General features: G+C 44.8%; 1 protein-coding gene across 1 annotated transcript in view; it reads left to right on the forward strand.

Moving 5' to 3' along the window:
• The first annotated feature begins 1,298 nt into the window (after positions 1-1,298).
• CTLA4 (cytotoxic T-lymphocyte associated protein 4) overlaps positions 1,299-15,144 on the forward strand; it is a 55,355-nt gene continuing 41,509 nt past the window's right edge. Inside the window, exon 1 of the mRNA XM_056535010.1 lies at positions 1,299-1,349. The gene's annotated coding sequence lies outside the window, so the exon portion shown is untranslated. The remainder of the gene's footprint in view (positions 1,350-15,144) is intronic.

The following is a 15,144-nucleotide window of genomic DNA, read 5'->3' on the forward strand; positions in this document are numbered from 1 at the left end:
TAGGAAACAGATTGCCTTCAAAAAACAAAACTAAAAGCTTGAATGTTCTCGGTTTTAAGAAACAGCTTCTTCAGTATTATCGGAACCAAAGTGCGACAAAACCCTGTGTGATGGTTAAGAATAACCACATGCTTACAGTCAGCAAATAAGTTCACATGAACCTAGAAGGAAAAATATTACAAATATATTTATCATAAATAAAGGCAAAGAAACTATACTTTAATTTCAAAAATAACATTTTAATCAGTATAGTTGAGGGAAGCGTATTTTTCTACTGAGGCACACACTATTGTTGAATCATTCAAAAATGTTACTGTGAAACATGTAAAAATGGCAAATTAATAGAAATTCTAATGAAGACACTATTAAAGAGAACCTGTCACGGTAAAATGCAGTCGAAAATGCAGGCATCATGCTACAGAAAAGGAGAAACATTTCAGGTTTTTGTTTTGTCTAATGTGTATACAGCTGGAGTTTATTGTGCATGATAAATACCTCAGTAGAAGGCTGAAATGTCGCTATCACTTAATGGGTGAATGAATTCACAAACATTTATTAACCCCTTAAGGACGCAGCCCTTTTTCACCTTAAGGACTGAGCCCTTTTTCGCAATTCTGACCACCGTCACTTTAAAAATTAATAACGCGAAAACGCTTTTACCGAATATTCTGATTCTGAGATTGTTTTTTCGTGACATATTCTACTTTATTTTGGTGGTAAATTTTTGGCGTTACTTGCATCCTTTTTTGGTGAAAAATCCCAAAATTTCATGGAAATTTTGAAAATTTTGCATTTTTCTAACTTTGAAGCTCTCTGCTTGTAAGGAAAATGGATATTCCAAATAAATGTTATTTTTCTTCACAAACACAATATGTCCACTTTATGTTGGCATCATAAAATGGACATATTTTTGCTTTTTGAAAAAATTAGAGGGCTTCAAAGTAGAGCAGCAATTTTCAAAAATGTCATGAAAATTGCTAAATCTGAAGGGACAGATGTTACAGAACTACAACTCCCAGCATGCCTGGGCAGTCGAGGCATGCTGAGAGTTGTAGTTTGGCAACATCTGGAGGGCTACTGTTTGGGCACCACTGTAACAGTGGTCTCCAAACTGTGACCCTCCAGATGTTGCAAAACTACAACGCCCAGCATGCCCAGACAGCCTTTGGCTCTCTGGGCATGCTGGGAGTTGCAGTTTAGCCCCCCTAGTGGTTGCCACAGTAAAGATCGATTTACTTTCACTTTCAATTCCACCCCCCCCCCCCCCCCCCCACTGTCGATTCTCTACCTGATCAGGATCCTGCAGGCTCCAGCGAAGATCCCAGGTCCCCGGGCATCTTCTCCTGCAGGTACGGCCTCCATCTTCTTCCCAGAGCCCCTTGACATCCAGGGGCTGGCAGAACGGGGGGTTGCCATGGCAACCCCCTGTCCTGCGCTGCCATTGGTCAGAACTCCGTTCTGAGTAATGGCAGGGGATAGGAGTAGATCGCAGCTTTGCGATCTCACTCCAATCCTTTAGGCTGATCGGGGGTGTTGCTGACAACTCCGATCAGCCCTATTTTCCGGGTGATTGGGTCACCAGAGACCCGATCAGCCCGGAATTGGAGAAAATCGCATGTCTGAATTGACATGCGATTTTCTCCGATCGCCGACATGGGGGGGTCTCAGGACCCCCCTGGGCGATGTGCCAGGGTGCCTGCTGAATGATTTCAGCATGCATCCGGCTCCGGTCCCCAACCGGCTAGCGGCGGGGACCGGAATTCCCACGGGCGTATGGATACGCCCTGCGTCCTTAAGGACTCGGAATGCAGGGCGTATCCATACGCCCTGCGTCCTTAAGAGGTTAAATTCTATAATCAATTTGGAGCAATTTGTTTAATTGTAGTATTCAAGAACATTATCTGGTCTTGAAAAGCTGAGTACCCTCAGATTCAACTATTAATTCTAATGCAGTGCCTTTTCTGATTCTTGTTTGTGAACTTAATGGGGGGGGGGGGGATTACATACCTACTGGGTGCATCTACTTAATGGGAGGGGGAATTACCTACCCACCTACTGGGTCAGAGGGATTACCTTCCTATCAGAGGCTTTTACTTAATTGTTACCTACTGGGATAATCTCCTTTATTTGAGCAATGATCTTCCAACTCAATTACAACACTCATTTGGTGGATGCCTCCAATATATAGGTTATTTCCCTTAAAGGGGTACTTCCTTTTTTTTTTTTTATCATTTGGTGCCAGAAAGTTAATCAGATTTGTAAATTACTTCTATTAAAAAATCTTAATCCTTTCAATAAACTTTATGGGCTGTATATTAGAGAGGAAATGCTTTTCTTTTTGGTTTTCTCTGATGTCATGACCACAGTGCTCTCTGCTGACCTCTGCTGTCCATTTTAGGAACTGTACAGAGCAGCATATGTTTGCTATGGGTATTTTCTCCTGCTCTGGACAGTTCCAAAAAAGGACAGAAGAGGTCAGCAGAGAGCGCTGTGGTCGTGACATCAGAGAAATCCAAAAATAAAAGCATTTCTTCTGTAGTATTTAGCCCCTAAAAAGTACTGGAAGGATTAAGATTTTTTAATAGAAGTAATGTACAAATGTGCTTAACTTTCTGGCACCAGTTGATTAAAAAAAAAAAAAAAAAAAAAGTTTTCCACAGGAGTACCCCCTTTAACCCCTTCATGACCCAGCCCATTTTCACCTTCATGACCTGGGCATTTTTTGAAAATCTGACCACTGTCACTTTAAACATTAATAACTTTGGAATGCTTTTACTTATCATTCTGATTCCGAGATTGTTTTTTCGTGACATATTCTACTTTATTTTATCGGTAAAATTTCACTGATATTTGTATCCTTTCTTGGTAAAAAATCTAAAAATTTCATGAAAATTTTGAAAATTTTGCATTTTTCTAACTTTGAAAGTCTCTGCTTGAAAGGAAAATGGATATTCCAAATAAATTACATATTGATTCACATATAAAATATGTCTACTTTGTGTTTGCATTAAAAAATTGACAAGTTTTTACTTTTGGAAGACATCAGAGGGCTTCAAAGTTCCGCAGCAATTTTCCAATTTTTCTCAAGATTTTCAAAATCTTAATTTTTCAGGGCCCAGTTCAGGTTGGAAGTGGATTTTAAGGATCTTCATATTAGAAATACCCCATAAATGACCCCATTATAAAAACTGCACCCCCCAAAGTATTCAAAATGACATTCAGTAAGTGTTTTAACCCTTTAGGTGTTTCACAGGAATAGCAGCAAAGTGAAGGAGAAAATTCTAAATCTTCATTTTTTACACTCGCATTTTCTTGTAGACCCAATTTTTTTATTTTTACAAGGGGTAAAAGGAGAGAAATCACCCTAAAATTTGTAACCCAATTTCTCTCGAGTAAGGAAATACCTCATATGCGTATGTAAAGTGTTCGGCGGGCGCAGTAGAGGGCTCAGAAGGGAAGGAGCGACAATGGGATTTTGGAGAGTGAGTTTTTCTGAAAGGGTTTTTGGGGGGCATGTCCCATTTAGGAAGCCCCTATGGTGCCAGAACAGTGGACCCCCCCACATGTGACCCCATTTTGGAAACTATACCCCTCATGGAATGTAATAAGGGGTGCAGTGAGCATTTACACCCCACTGGCGTTTGACAGATATTTGAAACGGTGGACTGTGCAAATCAAAAATTTTATTTTTCATTTTCACAGACCACTGTTCCAAAAATCTGTCATACGCCAGTGGGGTGTAAATGCTCACTGCACCCCTTATTACATTCCGTGAGGGGTGTAGTTTCCAAAATGGGGTCACATATGGATATTTATTGTTTTGCGTTTGTCAGAACTGCTGTAACAATCAGCCACCCCTGTGCAAATCGCCTCAAATGTACATGGTGCACTCTCCCTTCTGGGCCTTGTTGTGCGCCCCCAGAGCACTTTGCGCCCACATATGGGGTATCTCCGTAGTCGGGAGAAATTGCGTTACAAATTTAGAGGGTCTTTTTTCCCTTTTACCTCTTGTGAAAATGAAAAGTATAGGGCAACACCAGCATGTCAGTGTAAAAAATTTATTTTTTTACACTAACATGCTGGTGTAGACCCCAACTTCACCTTTTCATAAGGGGTTAAAGAAGAAAATACCCCCCAAAATTTGTAAGGCAATTTCTCCCGAGTACGGCGATACCCCATTTGTGTCCCAAAACTGTTGCCCTGAAATACGACAGGGCTCCAAAGTGAGAGAGCGCCATGCGCATTTGAGGCCTGAATTAGGGATTTGCATAGGGGTGGACATAGGGGTATTCTACGCCAGTGATTCCCAAACAGGGTGCCTCCAGCTGTTGCAAAACTCCCAGCATGCCTGGACAGTCAATGGCTGTCCGGCAATACTGGGAGTTATTATTTTGCAACAGCTGGAGGCTCCGTTTTGGAAACAGTAGCGTACCAGACGTTTTTCATTTTTTGGGGGGAGGGGGGCTGTGTAGGGGTATGTGTATATGTAGTGTTTTTTACTTTTTATTTTAGGTTAGTGTCAGTGTAGTGTAGTGTTTTTAGGGTACAGTCACATGGGCAGAGGTTCACAGCAAGTTTGCCGCTGGAAGTTTGAGCTGCAGCGCAAAATTTGCGCCATCTCAAACTTGCAGCACTCACTGTAAACCTCCGCCCATGTGAGTGTACCCTGTACATTCACATTGGGGGGAGGGGGCAAACATCCAGCTGTTGCAAACTCCGAGCATGCCCTTTGGCTGTCCGTGCATGCTGGGAGTTGTAGTTTTGCAACAGCTGGAGGAACACTGGTTTGGAAACACTAAGTTAAGTAATAAACTTTCAAGTGTTTTGCAACCAAACTTAGTGTTTCCAAACCAGTGTGCCTCCAGCTGTTGCAAAACTACAACTCCCAGCATGCATGGTCTGTCAGTGCATGCTGGGAGTTATAGTTTTGCAACAATTGCAACAGCTGGAGGCACTGAGGTAGGAAACGGACAATGTTTCCCAACTAGTGTGCCTCCAGTTGTTGCAAAACTACAACTCCCAGCATGCCCAGACTGCCAAGGCATGCTGGAAGTTGTAGTTCGGCAATATCTGAAGGATCAGATGTTGCCGAACTACAACTTCCAGCATGCCTGGGCAGTCTGGGCATGCTGGGAGTTGTAGTTTTGCAACATCTGGAGGTCCACAGTTTGGAGACCACTGTATAATGGTCTCCAATCTGTGCTCTTCCAGATGTTAGAGAACTACAACTCCCAGCATGCCTGGACAGACTGAGCATGCTGAGATTTGTAGTTTTGCAACATCTGGAAGAGCACAGATTGGAGACCATTATACAGTGGTCTCCAAACTGTGGACCTCCAGATGTTGCAAAACTATAACTCCCAGCATGCCCAGAAAGCCAAAGGCTGTCTGGGCATGCTGGGAGTTGCAGTTTTGAAACTCTCAGAGGCAGCAGTGAGATCGCTTTACGGCGATCTCACTGCTGCCAATGAAGATGCTGCACTGCTGCCGGAAACTCACCTCCGGGACGCAGCGCAGCCGGGACCGCACGGAGGACGTCGGGACCGCACGGAGGACGCCGGGACCGCTCGGGACACCGCTCCGACGGGTAAGTGACGCCGGGGGACGGGACAGGGACACTTAGCAGAGCGGTGTGTGTCCCGATCCCCGTGATCGGGACTCACACACCGCGCTGCTAAGTATTCTGATAGCGGAACGCTGCTATCAGCTAGTCAGATTTGACCAGCTGATAGCAGCGATCGCTGGGGGGGGGTGGGGGACGAAACCCCCCGTGGTCGCACGGTAAGATGGCTGGCTATCAGTGATAGCCACCATCTTTCCGGGCGCTGCGGGATGCCGCGAGTAGCGGCAGTAATGTCCATGACGTACCTGTATGTCATGGGTCGGGAACACCTTGCCACCCATGACGTACAGGTATGTCATAGGTCGGGAAGGGGTTAAATTAGGTAGATTCACCCAGTAGGTAGATAACAACTAAACAAATGCCCTCAGGCACATGGAAAGGTCAACAGAATTACAACTCAGAACTCCAGGGGGTTCACCAATTCCTTCTCATCATGTGTCTAGATTAAAATACACTGCTCAAAAAAACAATAAGGGGAACACTTAAACAACACAATGTACCTCCAAGTCAATCACACTTCTGTGAAATCACACTGTCCACTCAGGAAGCAACACTGATTGAAAATCAATTTCACATGCTGTTGTGCAAATGGAACAGACAACAGATGGAAATTATGGGCAACTAGCAAGACACCCCAATAAAGGAGTGGTTCTTCAGGTGGTGACCACAGACCACTTCTCAGTTTCTATGCTTCCTGGCTGATGTTTTGGTCACTTTTGAATGCTGGCGGTGCTTTCACTCTAGTGGTAGCATGAGACGGAGTCTACAACCCACACAAGTGGCTCAGGTAGTGCAGCTCATCCAGGATGACACATCAATGCGAGCTGTAGCAAGAAGGTTTGCTGTGTCTGTCAATGTAGTGTCCAGAGAATAGAGGCGCTACCAGGAGACAGGCCAGTACATCAGGAGATGTGGAGGAGGCTGTAGGAGGACAACAACCCAGCAGCAGGATCGCTACCTCCACCTATGTGCAAGAAGCAGGAGGAGCACTGCCAGTGCCCTGCAACATGACCTCCAGCAGGCCACAAATGTGCATGTGTCCACTCAAACGGTCAGAAATAGACTCTATGAGGGTGGTATGAGGGCCTGATGTCCACAGGTGGGGGTTGTGCTTACAGCCCAACACTGTGCAGGACGTTTGCCATTTGCCAGAGAACACCAAGATTGGCAAATTCACCACTGTCGCCCTGTGCTCTTCACAGATGAAAGCAGGTTCACACTGAGCACATGTGAATGAGGTGACAGAGCCTGGAGACGTCGAGGAGAACATTCTGCTGCCTGCAACATTCTCCAGCATGGCCGGTTTGGTGGTGGGTCAGTAATGGTGTGGAGTGGCATTTCTTTGCGGGGCCACACAGCCCTCCATGTGCTTGCCAGTGGTAGCCTGATTGCCATTATATACGAGATGAGATCCTCAGACCATATGCTGGGGCGGTTGGCCCTTGGTTCCTCCTACGGCAATGCAATGCTAGGGCTCAAGTGTCTGCAATGTGTCAGCAGGTCCTGCAAGAGGAAGGCATTTATGCTTATGGAGTGGCCCGCCCGTTCCCCAGACCTGAATCCGATTGAGCACATCTGGGACATCATGTCTCGCTCCATCCACCAACGCCATGTTGCACCACAGACTGTCCAGGTTGGCGGATGCTTTAGTCCAGGTCTGGGAGGACATCCCTAAGGAGATCATCCGCCACCTCATCAGGAGCATGCCCAGGCATTGTAGGGAGTAGTGTTGCTCGCGAATATTCGCAATTCGAATATTATTCGCGAATATCGCATATTCGCGAATTCGCGAATTTCGCGAATATAGCGCTATATATTCGTAATTACGAATATTCGTTTTTTTTTTTTTTTTTTTCTTCACAGTACACATCACAGTGATCATCCCTCTCTGCTTCCAGCTTGTGTGGTGTAAAGAAGGCTCTAATACTACTGTGTGAGACTGGCGTGCGAAAATTCGCATATGCGAATTTTCATATATGCGAATTTTACCTTATGCTAATTTTGTATATGCTAATTTTCACAGCTGTAAATTTTCGCATGCGCGAATTTTCGCATATGCAAAAATAAAACGAGGATATAACGAATATGCGAATATTCGCGAATATATGACGAATATTCGTCCATATATTCGCGAATATTCGCGAATTCGAATATGGCCTATGCCGCTCAACACTAGTAGGGAGGTCATACGGGCATGTGGAGGCCACACACCACTGAGCCTCATTTTGACTTGTTTTAAGGACATTTCATCAAAGTTGGATCAGCCTGTAGTGTGGTTTTCCATTTTGATTTTGAGTGTGACTCCATATCCAGACCTCCATGGGTTGATAAATTTGATTTCCATTGATAATTTTGTGTGATTTTGTTGTCAGCACATTTAACTATGTAAAGAAGAAAGTATTTCATACGATTAGTTCATTCATTCAGATCTAGGATGTGTTACCTTAGTGTTCCCTTTATTTTTTTGAGCAGTGTACCTTATTAAATTCAATTAAATTGTATGAAGTGATTGCAAAAGGATTAAAACTACAATCTCTGTTGTCTTGTTTCATTATTATCAGCGTATAAGACTAGAAATATCTCCTTTATTTATAGGGTGATATGATTGGCATACAATGTTAAGAGTTTAGCATTCTTCAATCACTCAGACAGTATATCCCACCAGCCTGTTGTGCACCACAGGCTGTGGGCCTAGCGTGGCCTTAGCCACCAAACATTAAAGTTATTTGCACTCACTTCATACATTTTAATTGAATTTAATAAAGTAAATAATTAAAAATTAAAAATAATTTAATATAGACACAAGATAAGATGGAATTGGTGAACCCCCTAAGGTTCTGTGTTGTAATTCTGTTGACCTTCCCATGTGCCTAAGAGCATTTGTTGTGTTGTTACCTACCGACTGGGCGCATCTACCTAATTTGGGGGAATTGCCTATGTATTGAGGGCATCTACCTAATGAGGAGATTTATCTACTTACTGGGACATCTAGCTAAAGGTGGGGAATTATCTACTTTTAATCATGGTTGGAAAAAGTTTTCATGGTGATCTGAGCCAGATAGAGAAGAAAAATAAATAGAAAGAGAGCTAAGAAGATATTCTGCACTGTACTCTGCTGGGATCACCACTATACTGTCACTGTCTAAGGGATATTGGTCTGTGTATAGTGATTTTTATCTTGTTTCATTATGGTAATCTTACTCAGTCATGTGGGAGTAATGCACAGTCATGGTGTAGAACCATTATTTGGTCTTCGTATACTTGCATTATTAGTAATATTGGGCTGAGTACCATTTCTGAGAAAACACTGCATCTGCCCTCGTGGGCAGCGATGTATGCACTATATGCATCACTACTATTTTACATTCATAGGCCTGGTTAGGGGCACAATACTTTGCCTTGCCCATGGTGCTGGCAACCAGCACTGCCTCACTGGGTTGGTAGGCACCCCATTAAGTAGGTATATCCATCACGGTAGGCAGGTAGTTCTTCCATTGGGTAGGTATGTCCCTAAGTGAGCAGATAATTCACCCACTAAGTAGGTATGTCCCAGAGTAGGCATGTAGTTCCGTTCCTTATTATTTAGGTATGTTGTATGTTTCCCATAGTAGTTAGATAGCTTCCCCCCACATGTCCCCAGGTATGCAAGTGGGCCGGTATGCCTCACCGACTGTAGTTAGGTATTTCTCTTATTAGGTAGTCCTCCCCCAGTAGGCACGTATGTCAATAGGTATGTAGTTTCCACCCAGTAGGCAGTTATGTCCTCAGGTAAGTAGTTCCCCCAATAGGTATATACATACTTAGGTAAGAAGTCCCCCAGTAGGCTGTAGGTTCAACAATGCCTGCCGCCTGCACAAAAGCAGAATAAAAGGGGGGCTGTAGTCAAGACTGCCCACATTGTAATCCGCCCCTGCTCATAATGTCCACATTCCAATGCTAGGTCACTAAACTCGTTTCATGGCAGAAATGCCCCTACCTGCTGTCATTAACCCCTTCCCGACCCATGGCATACATGTATGTCATGGGTCGGCTCCCATTCTGTAACGTGGGGCCACGGCGTGGCCCCTCGTCATAGCGGGTGGGGCCCGGCACCTAGCAACGGTCGGGACCCGTGGCTAATAGTGCGCGGCAGTGATCACGGTGCCAAGCGCAAATTTGTCTCCGCCGGCGGTCAAATAGCTTGGACCGTCCCACCGCGATAAGGTGGCCTCAATGGGACGTAAGATATAAGGTGTCTTGGATGTTCCAGACCCTGCCATGCTTACTGAACTGTTCACACAGAGGCATATTCACAGTGTAGGGTCCGTCCCAATGAGGCCACATTATCGCGGTGGGACGGTCCAAGCTATTTGACCGCCGGCAGAGACAAATTTGCGAGCTAAGTGCCTCACTATCTCATAGTTTCACATTTGCATCTATTACACCATAGCTGTATAGCTCTCCATGTTTTAACTGCATTTTCATGTTTCACCTATATCCTTGTGCTGGCAGTGTGCTGCTGCACTCTTCTGTTGCTGTATATCTAGCCTAGTAGCGTGCATCTGTAGGCCAGGTCCATATAATAGTTTGGTATCAACTAAAGTGCTGGCTGACTTATTCTTTGTCTGTATTGCACATACGGGGGAGTGGCTACCTCCATGTTTGCCTTGCACCCCACCCACCTCTATCAGGTGTGTATATAAGGTGTCTTGGATGTTCCAGACCCTGCCATGCTTACTGAACTGTTCACACAGAGGCATATTCACAGTGTAGGGTCTGTCCCAATGAGGCCACCTTATCGCGGTGGGACGGTCCAAGCTAAGTGCCTCACTATCTCATAGTTTCACATTTGCATCTATTACACCATAGCTGTATAGCTCTCCATGTTTTAACTGCATTTTCATGTTTCACCTATATCCTTGTGCTGGCAGTGTGCTGCTGCATTCTTCTGTTGCTGTATATCTAGCCTAGTAGTGTGCACCTGTAGGCCAGGTGCTGGCTGACTTATTCTTTGTCTGTATATATATACATATATATATATATATATATATATATATATGTATATATATGTATTAAGGCTAATTCATTAGCCTGTATTTGTGGGAGGGGCGGGGATTCCCTATAAGAACCCGCGGCCTTACCTGTTCCTGACGCCGCCGGTTCGTCACATGATCGTAGGTCAGCTGACGCTACGGGTCAGCTGTCCGCAAGCAGCTTCGGGCAGCGTCGCGTGGGTAAGTGGTCGGGGCTGGCCGGGGTTGCGGCGCTCATCGCCACTCTCACTCCAGAGGTAAGCTGGAGTTCGGAGGGTACCCTGGCCAGCCCGGCCCCGGTTGCATGTAGTGTAGGGACATGCGTCCCATGTTGTGCTTTTTCAGGCGCTCCCGTTTTCGGTGTGCGCTCCCATGCTCTGCGAACTAGCTCCGGCAGGGCATAGTGAGTCAGCTCTGGCAGTCAGACCCATGACAGGGACACGCCGGCAGTCACATGGGGATGTCTGCTGTGAGACTTCTCTCCCCCACGAGCCGGTGGTGTCTGGGGGCGCGGGGGTTAATTTCCACGTCAGCACTCACTTGCTTGCCCCCCCCACCCCAGTGTCACGCTTTCTGACTGCTAGGTCACCCTTACTGGCCTGTCTGCAGCCCACCACAATATTTGGGCATATGGCAGTGTTATACTGGGCGAGCATTAACCCCAGGCGATATGATATGTAAACTGCGTGGGGCCAGTATTAAACTGTATTTAACTATATGTGGCCATCAGTATTTCACAGGCTTGCCGTGCCTCATGCTAGGTAAATAAAATAAATAAAATTTTAAAAAGTCAGTATAATCCAAAACATGTGGATTCAGATGATCTTGCTATGTTCATGTTATTTTCAGTTATCTATGCCGTAGCATCAATACTGTTCACACGCTCGCAGCGTGTGCCCGCGCTTGTAGCGTCTGTGCTGTGCACACGGTCGCAGCGTGTGTGCGTGCTCGTAGTGTGTGTGGTACACGCGCTTGTAGCGTTTATACTGTACACGCTCACAGCATGTACACACACTCACTGTGGCATTTATACTGTATGCACGCAGTATGTACATACACTTGTAGCATTTACACTGTACACGCTCGCAGCATGTACACATACTTATAGTATCCGTATTGTACACATGTTTGTAGCATTTATACTGTGCACACGAAGTATGTGCACACGCTTGTGGCGTTTATACTGTACATACACCAGTGGTGTTAGTTCCGTGCATGCGCCCGTGGCTATTGTACCGCGCATACGCTCGTAGCATTATTTCTGTTCATGTGCCCATAGCATTGATACTGTTTATACGCCCATAAAAAAAAATTATATGCCAGCTCGCTCTCTGACTGCTCCGCTCTGCATATTACTGTAAGGGGTTAATTATATGCCAGCTCGCTCTCTGACTGCTCCCCTCTGCACATTACTAAAGGGGTTAATTATATGCCAGCTCGCTCTCTGACTGCTCCGACTGCACATTACTGTAAGGGGTTAATTATATGCCAGCTCACTCTCTGACTGCTCCGCTCTGCACATTAATGTAAGGGGTCAATTAGATGCCAGCACGCTCTCTGACTGCTTCGCTCTGCACATTACAGTAGGGGTTAATTATATGCTAACACGCTCTCTGACTGCTCCGCTCTGCACATTACTGTAAGGGATTAATTAGATGCCAGCACGCTCTCTGACTGCTTCACTCTGCACTTCACAGTAGGGGTTAATTATATGCCATGCTCTCTGATTGCTCCGCTCTGTACATCACAGTAACGGGTCAATTATATGCTAGCACGCTCTGACTGCTCCGCTCTGTACATTACAGTAAGGGGTTCATTATATGCCAGCACGCTCTCTGACTGCTCCGCTATGTACATTACAGTTAGGGGTTATTTATATGCCAGCACGCTCTCTGACTGCTCCGCTCTGTACATTGCTGTAAGGGGTTATTTATATGCCAGCACGCTGTCTGACTGCTACGCTCTGTACATTACAGTAGGGGTTAATTATATGCCAACACGCTTTGACTGCTCTGCCCTGCGTATCACTGTAAGGGGTTAATTATATGTCAGCACGTTCTCAGACCGCTCCACTCCGCATATTACAGTGGGAGTTAATTATGCCAGCACGCTCTGACTGCTCCACTCTGCATATTCAGTAGGGGTTAATCATGTGCCAGCACGCTCTCTGACTGCTCCACTCTGCTTTTACAGTAGGGGCTATTTATATGCCAGCACGCTCTCTGACTTCTCCGCTCTGCATATTACAGTAGGGGTTAATTATATGCCAGCACGCTCTCTGACTGCTCCGCACATTGCTGTAAGGGGTTAATTATATGCCAGCACGCTGTCTGACTGCTCCGCTCTGTACATGACAGTAGGGGTTAATTATATGCCAGCCCGCTTTGACTGCTCCGCCCTGCGTATTACTGTAAGGGGTTAATTATATGTCAGCACGTTCTCAGACCGCTCCACTCCGCATATTACAGTGTGAGTTATTTATGCCAGCACACTCTGACTGCTCCACTCTGCATATTCAGTAGGGGTTAATCATATGCCAGCACGCTCTCTGACTGCTCCACTCTGCTTTTACAGTAGGGGTTATTTATATGCCAGCATGCTCTCTGACTGCTCCGCTATGCATATTACAGAAGGGGTTAATTATATGCCAGCACGCTCTCTGACTGCTGGACTCTGCTTTTTACAGTAGGAGTGAATTATATGCATGCTCTCTGGCCGTTCCGCTCTGCACGTTACACTAAGGGGTTAATTATATACTGGCACGCTCTCTGGCTGTTCCGCCCTGCACTTTACACTGAGGGTTAATCATATGCCAGCGCGTTTTTCTGGCTGCTCCGTTCTGCATATTACAAGTAAGGGTTTATTATATGCCAGCGCGCTTTCTGGTTGCTCCGCTCTGCACATTACTGTAAGAGGTTAATTATATGCTGGCACACTTCCTGGCTGCTCCGCACTGCTCATACTTATTGCAGGGGCATTGTTACATACATGCAGCGCATGCATGGCTACGTTATGAAAGTTTTGTTATATGTGTTTATATAAATATAAATAAGAATTAAAGATAAAGAGGAGGGTTTTCTTCTAGGTATCAGATAATCAAGCTTATATATATATAAAAAAATGGTGTCATGTAGATAAGTGTATTGTAGATAAATTATTTTCTTTAGGTGTTACAGTCCCCATTTTGGCTTTTAACTGATCCTCCGTGACAAACACTTCGTCAGCGAGGTTGGTACATGGTAGTTGAAGGATCACTCAAGGGTATGTATATATTGTCCGCACGCTCGCAGGATATATACTGTACACACGCTCGCAGGGTTTATACTGTACTCACGCTCGTGGGATTTGTACTGTTCTCTCGCTCGCAAGATTTATACGGCACATACGTTCATAGGTTTACAGCATACATGCTCGTAGGATTTATATTGTACATATGCTCAGAGGGTTTATACTGTACACTCGCTAGTAGTATTTATACTGTACACATGCTCGTAGGGTTTATACAGTATACACACTCATAGGAGTCATACAGTATACTCGCTCGTAAGGATTATGCGCTACACACGCTCGCAGGTTTATACTGTACATACGCTCAGAGGGTTTATACTGTACACTCGCTGGTAGTATTTATACTGCACACTCGCTTGTAGGTTTCATATCGTACATACGCCCGAAGGAATTATACTGTACATAACACACACATACATACGCTCATAGATTCATGTTGTACTTATGCTTGTAATTATTCATGCTGGTATTAATTACAGTATACCGTTCTTACGCTTGTGTTATACGTTACATCGGCTTGTTACTTTGATACTGTGGATAAGTGTTTATTGCCATGGTAGTATTTTCAGTGGGCGTTCATTCATATAGTTCGTTTGTATATACGCACACATAGTTCATTTGGTCTATACACTCATGGTTTTTTATGCTAATGTCAGTTTATTTAGTTCTCACACTTTATAGTGTTTACAGTGCACTTTTGTAAATTCATTGTAGCGTCCACAGTGCATATAGTTGCATAGCATTTGGGCTCATGCGTTCCTCACTTTAGTATTTAAACAGCTGTTGCGGTCGGGGCATCATACCTACCATGTCAGCAGGGGGTGGTACTCAGTAGTTTTCTGACACGTATTCAGAGTTACAGCCTTACGACCCATAGGTGGTTTATACCTTTATACCTGTCACGCCTGCAGGGAGATACATGGTGTAGTTGCTGTTATTGATGCGTTTTCAGAACAATATCACAACACATAGGCGGTGTATACCTATTATGCCTGCCACATCTGCAGGGGGGTACATTGAATAATTGTTGTTACTGACACACATTCAGAACAACAATATCACGAAACATAGGCGGTGTATACCCATTATTCCTGCCATATCCACAAAAAAAAAAATAGGAAAAATTTGCTTCAGATCAGTGCTTTCTAGTTATTGTACAGTAGGACAGACATCGTATGTATAAATTCATGTGTTGTATCATACATCAGTGCTTTATGCAAT

This window comes from Hyla sarda, chromosome 8, assembly GCF_029499605.1.
Source record: "Hyla sarda isolate aHylSar1 chromosome 8, aHylSar1.hap1, whole genome shotgun sequence".
Taxonomy (NCBI): Eukaryota; Metazoa; Chordata; class Amphibia; order Anura; family Hylidae; genus Hyla; species Hyla sarda.